The sequence below is a fragment of the Rutilus rutilus genome (genome assembly GCF_951802725.1).
Source record: "Rutilus rutilus genome assembly, chromosome: 6".
Classification (NCBI taxonomy): domain Eukaryota; kingdom Metazoa; phylum Chordata; class Actinopteri; order Cypriniformes; family Leuciscidae; genus Rutilus; species Rutilus rutilus.
Genome location: NC_140214.1, coordinates 46,471,378 through 46,480,926, shown reverse-complemented (window position 1 = coordinate 46,480,926; position 9,549 = coordinate 46,471,378).

The window sequence follows — 9,549 nt, the reverse complement described above, 5'->3', positions numbered from 1 at the left end:
AACAACCAGGAAAATACTGCGTTATTAAAACGAAATTACAGTGTAACTTTCGGTAATTACAGTGTACCTATAAAGTGCGTACGTGTAAGTATAGAGGAATAATATGTAAAGTTTTGGGAATAAAGGGATAACAACCAGGAAAATAACAAATTATTTAGGCAAATTATTTAGACTGTAAGTATTCCAGTTACAGGGTAAGTATGACATTGCGGGCTGTAAATTAAAGTGGTGTTTCTTACCCTCTTGTTTCATGTAGTTACAGGGTAAGTTTGACATTGCGGGCTGTAAATTAAAGTGGTGCTTCTTACCCTCTTGTTTCATGTAGTTACAGGGTAAGTACAATAAAAAACACATGTACACACAATCTGACATCACTTGGAAAACCTTTATTTGAAAAACAACTTATTTCAAAACAGATTTACAACATATTACACTTCTTATTTATTTAATTTATTATAATTTTTTTTAAATCAACTTTTCATTTCAAATTCTAAAGTCCTGACAGAAAGTAGCATGTTTTGTCCTTTTTTGTTTCTCTTGCATGGCTTCCTCCTCCTCTTGGTCCTCCTCTTCTTTTTCTATCGTTCCACTGATTAGCCTAATCTTAAGGAGTCTTTTTCTATTCTGTATTATGTATTAAAAGAAAATACAGTAGCCTACACCCAGAAATGTTCTCATAATTTACTCATCTTTTCGCTACCGACCAACTTTCACCAGCGAGTGCATGAGAGTCGGCTTCATAGGGGCGGCTTGAATGGCTTCGCGTTTGGTGAAGCTTTAAGCGTTCATTGCATTCTCGCGGGAGTTTGATGTGAAACGTGCGCGAGAACTGGTGTCTCTGTTCTTCTGCATGGTTTGTTTTTCATTATTATTATCTGTTATTGTTTGTATTTTGTTGTGAGCAATAAAAAAAACATTTAAAAAAATAATAATTCAACATTGGTTTTTCGGTGCGCTTACGTCACGCTTTAAGCCTCTGTTATACTCCAGTTTGGACGCGTACACGACAGCTGCGCACAGCTCGGACGCGGACAACTTGTATTTATACTTTCTCTCAACCCTCTCGTGAACGCGCAGGTGACAGTTGGTCGGAAGCGATAGTCTACAGTTTAAAAATTTAAAATATTTGGTATTTTTCTTACAAACGCTTATCGTTTCACTTCAGAAGAAGAGGAACAAGAGGAGGAGGAAACCAAGCAAGAGAAACAAAGTGCTGTAAATCCGTTTTGAAATAAGTTGTTTTTCAAATAAAGTTTTCCGAGTGATATCAGATTGTGTGTGTACATGTGTTTTTATTGTACTTACCCTGTAACTACATGAAACAAGAGGGTAAGAAGCACCACTTTAATTTACAGCCCGCAATGTCATACTTACCCTGTAACTACATGAAACAAGAGGGTAAGAAACACCACTTTAATTTACAGCCCGCAATGTCATACTTATCCTGTAACTACATGAAACAAGAGGGTAAGAAGCACCACTTTAATTTACAGCCCGCAATGTCATACTTACCCTGTAACTACACGGAACAAGAGGGTAAGAAACACCACTTTAATTTACAGCCCGCAATGTCATACTTACCCTGTAACTACACGGAACAAGAGGGTAAGAAGCACCACTTTAATTTACAGCCCGCAATGTCATACTTACCCTGTAACTACACGGAACAAGAGGGTAAGAAACACCACTTTAATTTACAGCCCGCAATGTCATACTTACCCTGTAACTACACGGAACAAGAGGGTAAGAAACACCACTTTAATTTACAGCCCGCAATGTCATACTTACCCTGTAACTACACGGAACAAGAGTATATTTTCCCAGCATTTAAAAAAAAAAAAGTTGCAATAGTTTTACTTGCCTTGAAACTTAATCAGTGCACCTTTGCAATAATAACAAAATAGCCTACTTTATAAATCCACTGATATGTACCCCGTGATTTAAAAAAAGCCTTTATGTATTTTTGTACACTATTCTTACAAAAAGGTGCAGTGTATGTACTCGCTAAATTGCTCCCAAAAGTAAGATTCTAAAATACTTTGTATAAATAATTTGCCTAAATAATTTGTTATTTTCCTGGTTGTTACCCCTTTATTCCCAAAACTTTACATATTATTCCCCTATACTTACACGTACGCACTTTATAGGTACACTGTAATTACCGAAAGTTACACTGTAATTTCGTTTTAATAACGCAGTATTTTCCTGGTTGTTACACCTTTATTCCCAAGACTTTACATATTGTTCCCCTATACTTACACGTAAGTACTTTATAGGTACACTGTAATTACCGAAAGTTACACTGTACTTTCATTTTAATTACGCAGTACTTTCCGGGCTGTAATCTAAAGCGTTACCATACTTTTCATTTCAAAATCATTTAATTTTACTTTTACTTTGAGTAAATATTTATATAAGTACTTGTACTTTTACCTGAGTACAGTTTTTGGATACTCTTCCCACCTCTGGTAACCTGAAGCGCTCTCTTTCGAATGGGAACTCGGATGCGTCAAGGATGCTAACACCCACTGTGCCATACTGAGGGGACGCGTGCTGTGTGTGTGTGTGTGTGTGTGTGTGTGTGTGTGTGTGTGTGTGTGTGTTGAAAAATGACTTAGGCAATTATTTTAGGAAGGTGACAATATTCAATTATTGGTTCCGTTTTTGTGTTTTCTGAGAAACCTGAAAAAATGACTTAGGCAATTATTTTAGGAAGGTGACGACATGTAAAAATATATTGCACAAAAATGCAAAATGATCAGAATATGAAACAACGTGGTCACGGATTTTGGTCACGGCTATTTTTACATGTCGTCACCTTCCTAAAATAATTGCCTAAGTCATTTTTTCAGGTTTCTCAGAAAACACAAAAAAGGAACCAACAATTGATTATCGTCACCTTCCTAAAATAATTGCCTAAGTCATTTTTCAGGTTTCTCAGAAAACACAAAAAAAATGAAAAATAACTTCAGAGGTTTGTTCTTCTTGATGCAGCTCCCATCTTGAAAAGCATGTTTTTGTCAAAAAATTACTTAGGCAATTATTTTAGGAAAGTGACGATGTGTTTTTACACATTTTTTTGTACATAACTACGTACTTGGGTCTCGTCTACAAATCGACGTCCCCTAACGTCTCCTGTCGACGTTTAGTCTATCTGGGTCTACTAACTGACTTGCTTCCCTAAACTAGCTTACTTCCTGCGCAGGAATAATCAACAAACAGACTTCAGCAAATGTCCTTTAAATGCTTTAATCACGGCCGAAGAGTTCCTGAGCAGTTCTCAGGGAATCTCTCCCAAGAAGCAAGGCCGGAGGATCTCAGACAAATACCATTGAGAATCCCACCAGAAAACACGGATACAACAATTTTTTTAGAATCGAGACAACAAATAAGATTATCGTGACTAACATGTCACCTTCGATGATTGGTTCAATTGGTTTAAAAGCCCCAACCTTTTCCCTCTGTCACTGGCACAAGCTAACTCTGTTTTTGTGATTACTTATCACAAGGTTTGAGAACTAGTCATCTATCTAGTTTCATTTCCCCTATTTGTTATTTATACACACACACACACACACACACTCAAAGTCACAAGTTTTCCCTTGGTTTCAAACAGTACATTCAAATGTTAGATGTTAGTTACAAAAAGTTTGATATACAGTTTACTATTTCATTAATTAAAAAATCTATCACACGTTGCAGCCAGAAAACACTAGTTTACTAATAAACAATTCAAATGTATCATGCTGCATAAACATTACTTTTGACGGTTCTTTGTGGCAAGCTTTTTGCATGCGCTTGATATTCGGAATATAGGCAATATATCACGATAATGCTCATCATGGTTTAGTATTCTCTCCCATATATTTTTAAATGATTAAATTAATATAAATATGTGATTAGACTAATGGCATAAATGAACTACTACTATTCGACTAAAAAAAACTTTAGTCGTGCACGGGCAGCCCAACTTATTTCACATATTTTAGGCATTTGTTTGTGTTTGGAGCTCCGTCGAATTGATTCCTAATCCTTGATTTTCTTCTTTCACATTTATTTATAAATCAAAATTTTCTAATTTTACAAATGTGTGAACATATCTCCGATACTATTCTTTATAAAAAACAATCAGATTGCTTTGATATCGCTACTTATATCCAACTTTCCGAACTTCCGCTACTAGCCTTAGCCCGCTAGCATTGCACACGTGGTCTCGCCTATCGATCGTCTTATTTACACCCGTATCACTGAAAGCTATAATTCTATAATTGCTATAATATATCGGATGTGTGTCTAACGTTACCTTTGAGTGCAGGTGAGGACACGTTCGAGCTGCATTCGGTGCAGTTAGAGCTGGAGTCCGTGGAGAAGCAGATCCGAGAACTACTAAAGAGACAGGCCGAGCTGCAAGATCAGCGATCAGCGATCAGCGCTTGAATCATCACGCGCCGATGCTCACAAGTCAGTGGTTAGTCATTTTTTGACTCCGACCTGGTCTACTCCGTGTGTTTCTCTGCACAGGACCCGAGCACCCAGGACGCGATCATCCCTGGTTTCGTTCACTCCGGCACCGACACATCACCACACCTGGGTGATTCCATAGCGGAAGACGCGAGCCAGGACCAGAGCAAGGACCTCTCCGCCCCTCCCGGCCTTCGAGATCTCCACCCGGAACCGCTTCTCCCCTCTTCGCGAGACGGAACGCGACGCTGTGATCATCGGCAGTTCCATCGTCCGGCATGTCAACGCTACCTCAGGTAAAGGTAAGGTGCGCACTCACTGCTTTCCTGGTGCTCGTGTTCTCGATGTAGCTGACGAGTGCGTCGGAGCTGTCGTGCTGCACGCGGGAACGAACGACATCAGGCTGTGGCAGACGGAGGTTCTGAAGAAGGACTACAGGAGCCTGATCGAGACGGAAATATAAATAATATTACGCTCTTTGATGTAAGAAAGAAATCCCTATTATCTCTAGCCTTGGCTACTGTCTATAGACCTCCAGAGCGATCTATGGTGATTTCCTAAAAGAGTTTGCAGACTTTCTCTCAGATCTATTGGTCAATGTCAATAAAGCATTAATTGTTGGAGATTTTAACATACACGTAGATAACACAAATGATGCGTTAGGGGCTGCGTTTACAGATTTATTAAACTCCTTTGGGGTCAAGCAAAACGTCACTGGTCCCACTCATCGTCTTAATCATACGCTAGATTTAATTATATCATACCTGATCTATCTCAGCTGCTCAGTGAACCCAAACAAACAGATGAACTAGAGGAAATGACTAGCACTATGAGCACCATTTTCTCTAGTACATTAGACATTGTTGCACCAATTAGATTAAAAAAGGTTAGAGAGAAAACTAAAGCACCATGGTACAACAGTGCTACGCATGTTATCAAGAGAGAAACTCGTAATTTAGAGCGTAATTGGAAACAAACTAATTTAGAGGTCTTTAGACTCGCGTGGAAAGACAGTATGTCACATTATAAAAAGGCCCTAAAAGCAGCCAGGGCTGAGCACCTCCGCAAACTAATAGAAAATAACCAAAATAATCCAAGGTTTTTATTTAACACCGTGGCTAGACTAACAAATAAACAGACATCACCTGAACAAAATATCCCGTTACAGTTTAGTAGTAATGATTTTATGAATTTCTCCACTGAGAAAATAGAAAGCATCAGAAACACAATTGTAAATGTACAATCTTTAATGGTGTCTAATGATTCAGCCTCAATTATCGCCCCTCAAGAAAAACTACAGTGCTTTACAGCTATAGGACAAGAAGAGCTAAATAAACGTATCATTGCATCTAAACCAACAACATGTTTATTAGATCCAATACCCACTAAACTACTGAAAGAAGTGTTACCTGTAGTGGAAGAGCCTCTTCTCAATATTATTAACTCGTCTTTATCTTGAGGTCATGTTCCAAGAATATTCAAGTTGGCAGTTATAAAACCTCTTATTAAGAAACCACAATTAGATCATAATAACCTAGCAAATTACAGACCCATTTCAAATTTTTCATTTATGTCTAAAATACTAGAAAAAGTGGTGTCCGCTCAATTGTGTTCTTTCTTGCAAGAAAATGATATCTATGAAAAGTTTCAGTCAGGATTCAGACCGCATCATAGCACAGAAACTGCGCTCGTTAAAATCACAAATGATTTACTTCTAGCTTCTGATCAAGGCTGTATCTCAATACTAGTTTTACTCGATCTTAGCTCTGCATTCGACACTATAGATCACAAAATACTCTTAGATCGACTACAAAACTACACTGGTGTTCATGGACAGGCATTAACCCTCTGAGGTCGGCAAACACGCGGGCGCGTTTTGCTGGATTTTCTTCTCATTGTAGCACAATAAACTTAAATTACTCCGTCATTTATGGTCATACAGAAAAAATAAATATGAAAAAGGAATCTGTGAGATGTCTACTTTTATATGTGTCCACTTACAATCAAATCAAAACATTGTGCTTTTGTAAAATAAAGAAAATAAACAGGGTGTGCGTTCTGCCTCTCCGTCGCGTGAACTTTTTTTTCTTGAGCACGTCTATAAACTGAAACAAAACTCAGCGAATACTTGTCACACATTTATGAGCCATATACCTTTATAAACATTTAAGTGTGTACTTTTAAATCATCGGATTCAAACTGAAAACAAATATTCTCTGTTTAAGTAATTTGTATAAAACCAACAAGATGTCCAGCTTCTCAAACGCTTGCTCATTATTTTTAATTTAACCACGCCCACACGCGCAAAAGCGATTCACATGCAAATCTCCACATGGAACGCGAACACGCTCTTTACCTCAAAAACAAAGCACCAAAAAAACTTAACAAGTCTCTGCTTTTCGTCGAGTTTGGAAGACACATCGTGAGCTTACATTGGATTTACCTCAGAAGAAGAACGCGATTTGAAGACAAGAAAGATGTAAGGTAAGAAATTCTTAATTATATTAGTTGAATATTATTGTTGCATAAACTTCACATTGCAGCTGAACTGTTGCTAGATATATGGTGAATATTATAATATTAAGACCCGTGTTTACTGTTAAATACTGTTTGTGGATATCTGCTCAAACGTAGATATGTATAATATAGTAACCATAATGTTTCATATTTTGGAGCGCGCTCAGCGTTTGAATGTATCATATTTTGGAGCGCTCTGCGTTTGAATGTAACATATTTTGGAGCACACTCTGCATTTGAATGTATCATATTTTGGAGCACGCTCAGTGTTTGAATTTTTCATATTATATCATCATAACGAATGGAAACATTTGAAGTAACATATGATAATCAATATAATTTTGTTCTAGTAGTTGTTACTGAAGTGATCCGTTTAAAAGATTTATAGGCTGCTATAAGTTATTGTTATTATTATTATTATTATTTTATGCAGCACTGCGCGTAGCCTATGCCTACAAGGCACAACAAACCTGGTGTTCATTACATATTGTTGGAAACATTTGTGTGTGTATTCTGTGACTTTTAAAAAGCAATTTTAACCAGAAAAAAAAACATTTTAACCGTACAGCCCTATAGTTTCTCTTGATATCAGCACGGTCACAGTTTTGTTTGTTTTTTATAAAGGGACCAGATGCCACTGAGTCCTACTGACTTCAACATTCACATGAGTCTCTGTACATGAACATGGTAAAGTGAAAATCATACACCTTGGAAATGAACGGTATGTACAATGTTTTTAGTAATGTCAGAAAGGTCTCTGTCTTTGGATCATTGTTTTCAATAGTGTGCCATTTTTTGTCATTTGTTGTGTATCTTTGGATTATGTTGTGTTGTAAATAAATCATATTAATGATGTGATCACGCCTCCCGCATAAAGCTTTCTCACACAAGACACGTCTTACAAATTTTAAATCAATATATTGTCTTATCTGAATGAGCAAAAGTCTTCAAAACTTCAAAACAAAAAAAGTTTTCAAAAGTCTTGTGAAGAAATAATCAGTAGGGGTTTCATGGCCTTATTTCAGTGACAATTTTTTTTTGTATTTTCACAAACCACGCATAAATGTCATTATCTCAAAACTACAAACTTTTACATACATGCTGTTGATATATTATTGTAGCAGAGTTTGTGCTGAATACAGTGTAATCAGACCTTAGCCATGAAAATGTCACAAGTAACAGAAATAAGCACAAATGTCAGAGCATGTCAGAACACCTCCAGGGCCCAGAAAACACCTCAGACCCCAGAGGGTTAAGCTGGTTTAGATCGTACTTATCAGTCACTCAATTATATATTTATCACTCAATTATATATTTAATCACAACCAGATGAAAACACTAAATTATCCAAATTGACAGAGTGTGTTAAAGATATAAAATACTGGATGACGTGTAATTTTCTGCTATTAAATTCAGATAAAACGGAGGTATATCTCAATGAGACGTGGTCTGACATTAGCCAGGCTAGGTTTTGGGACCAATTTTTGTAAAATAATTAAGATGTTTTATACTGACATAGTTCTGTGTCCCTGAATCCCTATGACTCCTAGGTTTGATGTGCTCCGCGGTATTAGACAAGGGTGCCAGATTTCCCCCAAACTGTTTATTCTAGCCTCAATCACTTCTCATGCTCATTAATCACAACCCTGACTTGCATGGAATCTCAATATTTGAAAAGGAATTTAAAATTAGTCAATTTGCAGATGACAATCCTTTTAAGGAATAAAGTCATGGTGGATGTTGTCGATTTTCTCTAAAGCTTCAGGATTAATATTAAAATATTTAAAAAATGTGAGCTACTTCCCATTCACTCATCAACGGATCCCATCATCTCTTCAGTCGAGGTTAAATCTGAAGTGAAATATCTAGGAATAGTCTTATCTAACAATACTTTCAAAAGGGAAGATGTAAATTTTTCTATGTGATTAATAGATATGAAGAAATCTTTTGAGTCGATGGCTTACCAGAGACCTCACTATCTTTGGTAGAGTTACTCTAAAACAGAAGGTATTTCCAAGGTAATGTATCCATGTCACTCACTGTATGTTTCTTCAGGTAATCTTAATTAAAGCCAACTCAATTATTTTCCAATTCCTGTGGGAAAATAAAAGCCATTATATAAGGAAATCTCAGCTCGTTAAAGAGCATGATATGAAAGCCTTGGACTTTGAATCAATGTTTGGGACCTTTAAGATTAACTGGTTGAAAACATGTTTATCACGACCAGATTCTATGTGGTTTCACATAGCCTACCTCGACATCTATTTAAAAAGTTAAAGGGCTTGATTGTCTTTTGCAATGTGATTTTGGGGTGAACAAAATTCCTGTTAAATTATTAAACTTCCACAAACAAATTCCCCAATATTGGACAATGACATTCACCCATAACCTTTGTCCACATGGATCCACATTATGGAACAATAGGGTCATTATAATCAATAGAAAATCATTGTTCAGGTATGATTGGTATGAAAAGGGCATTGTGCTTGTGAATGATGCTATAGATGATAATCTTGGAATATAAAGATTTCTTAGACAAATATAATTTAAACTGGACAAGTAGAGAATACA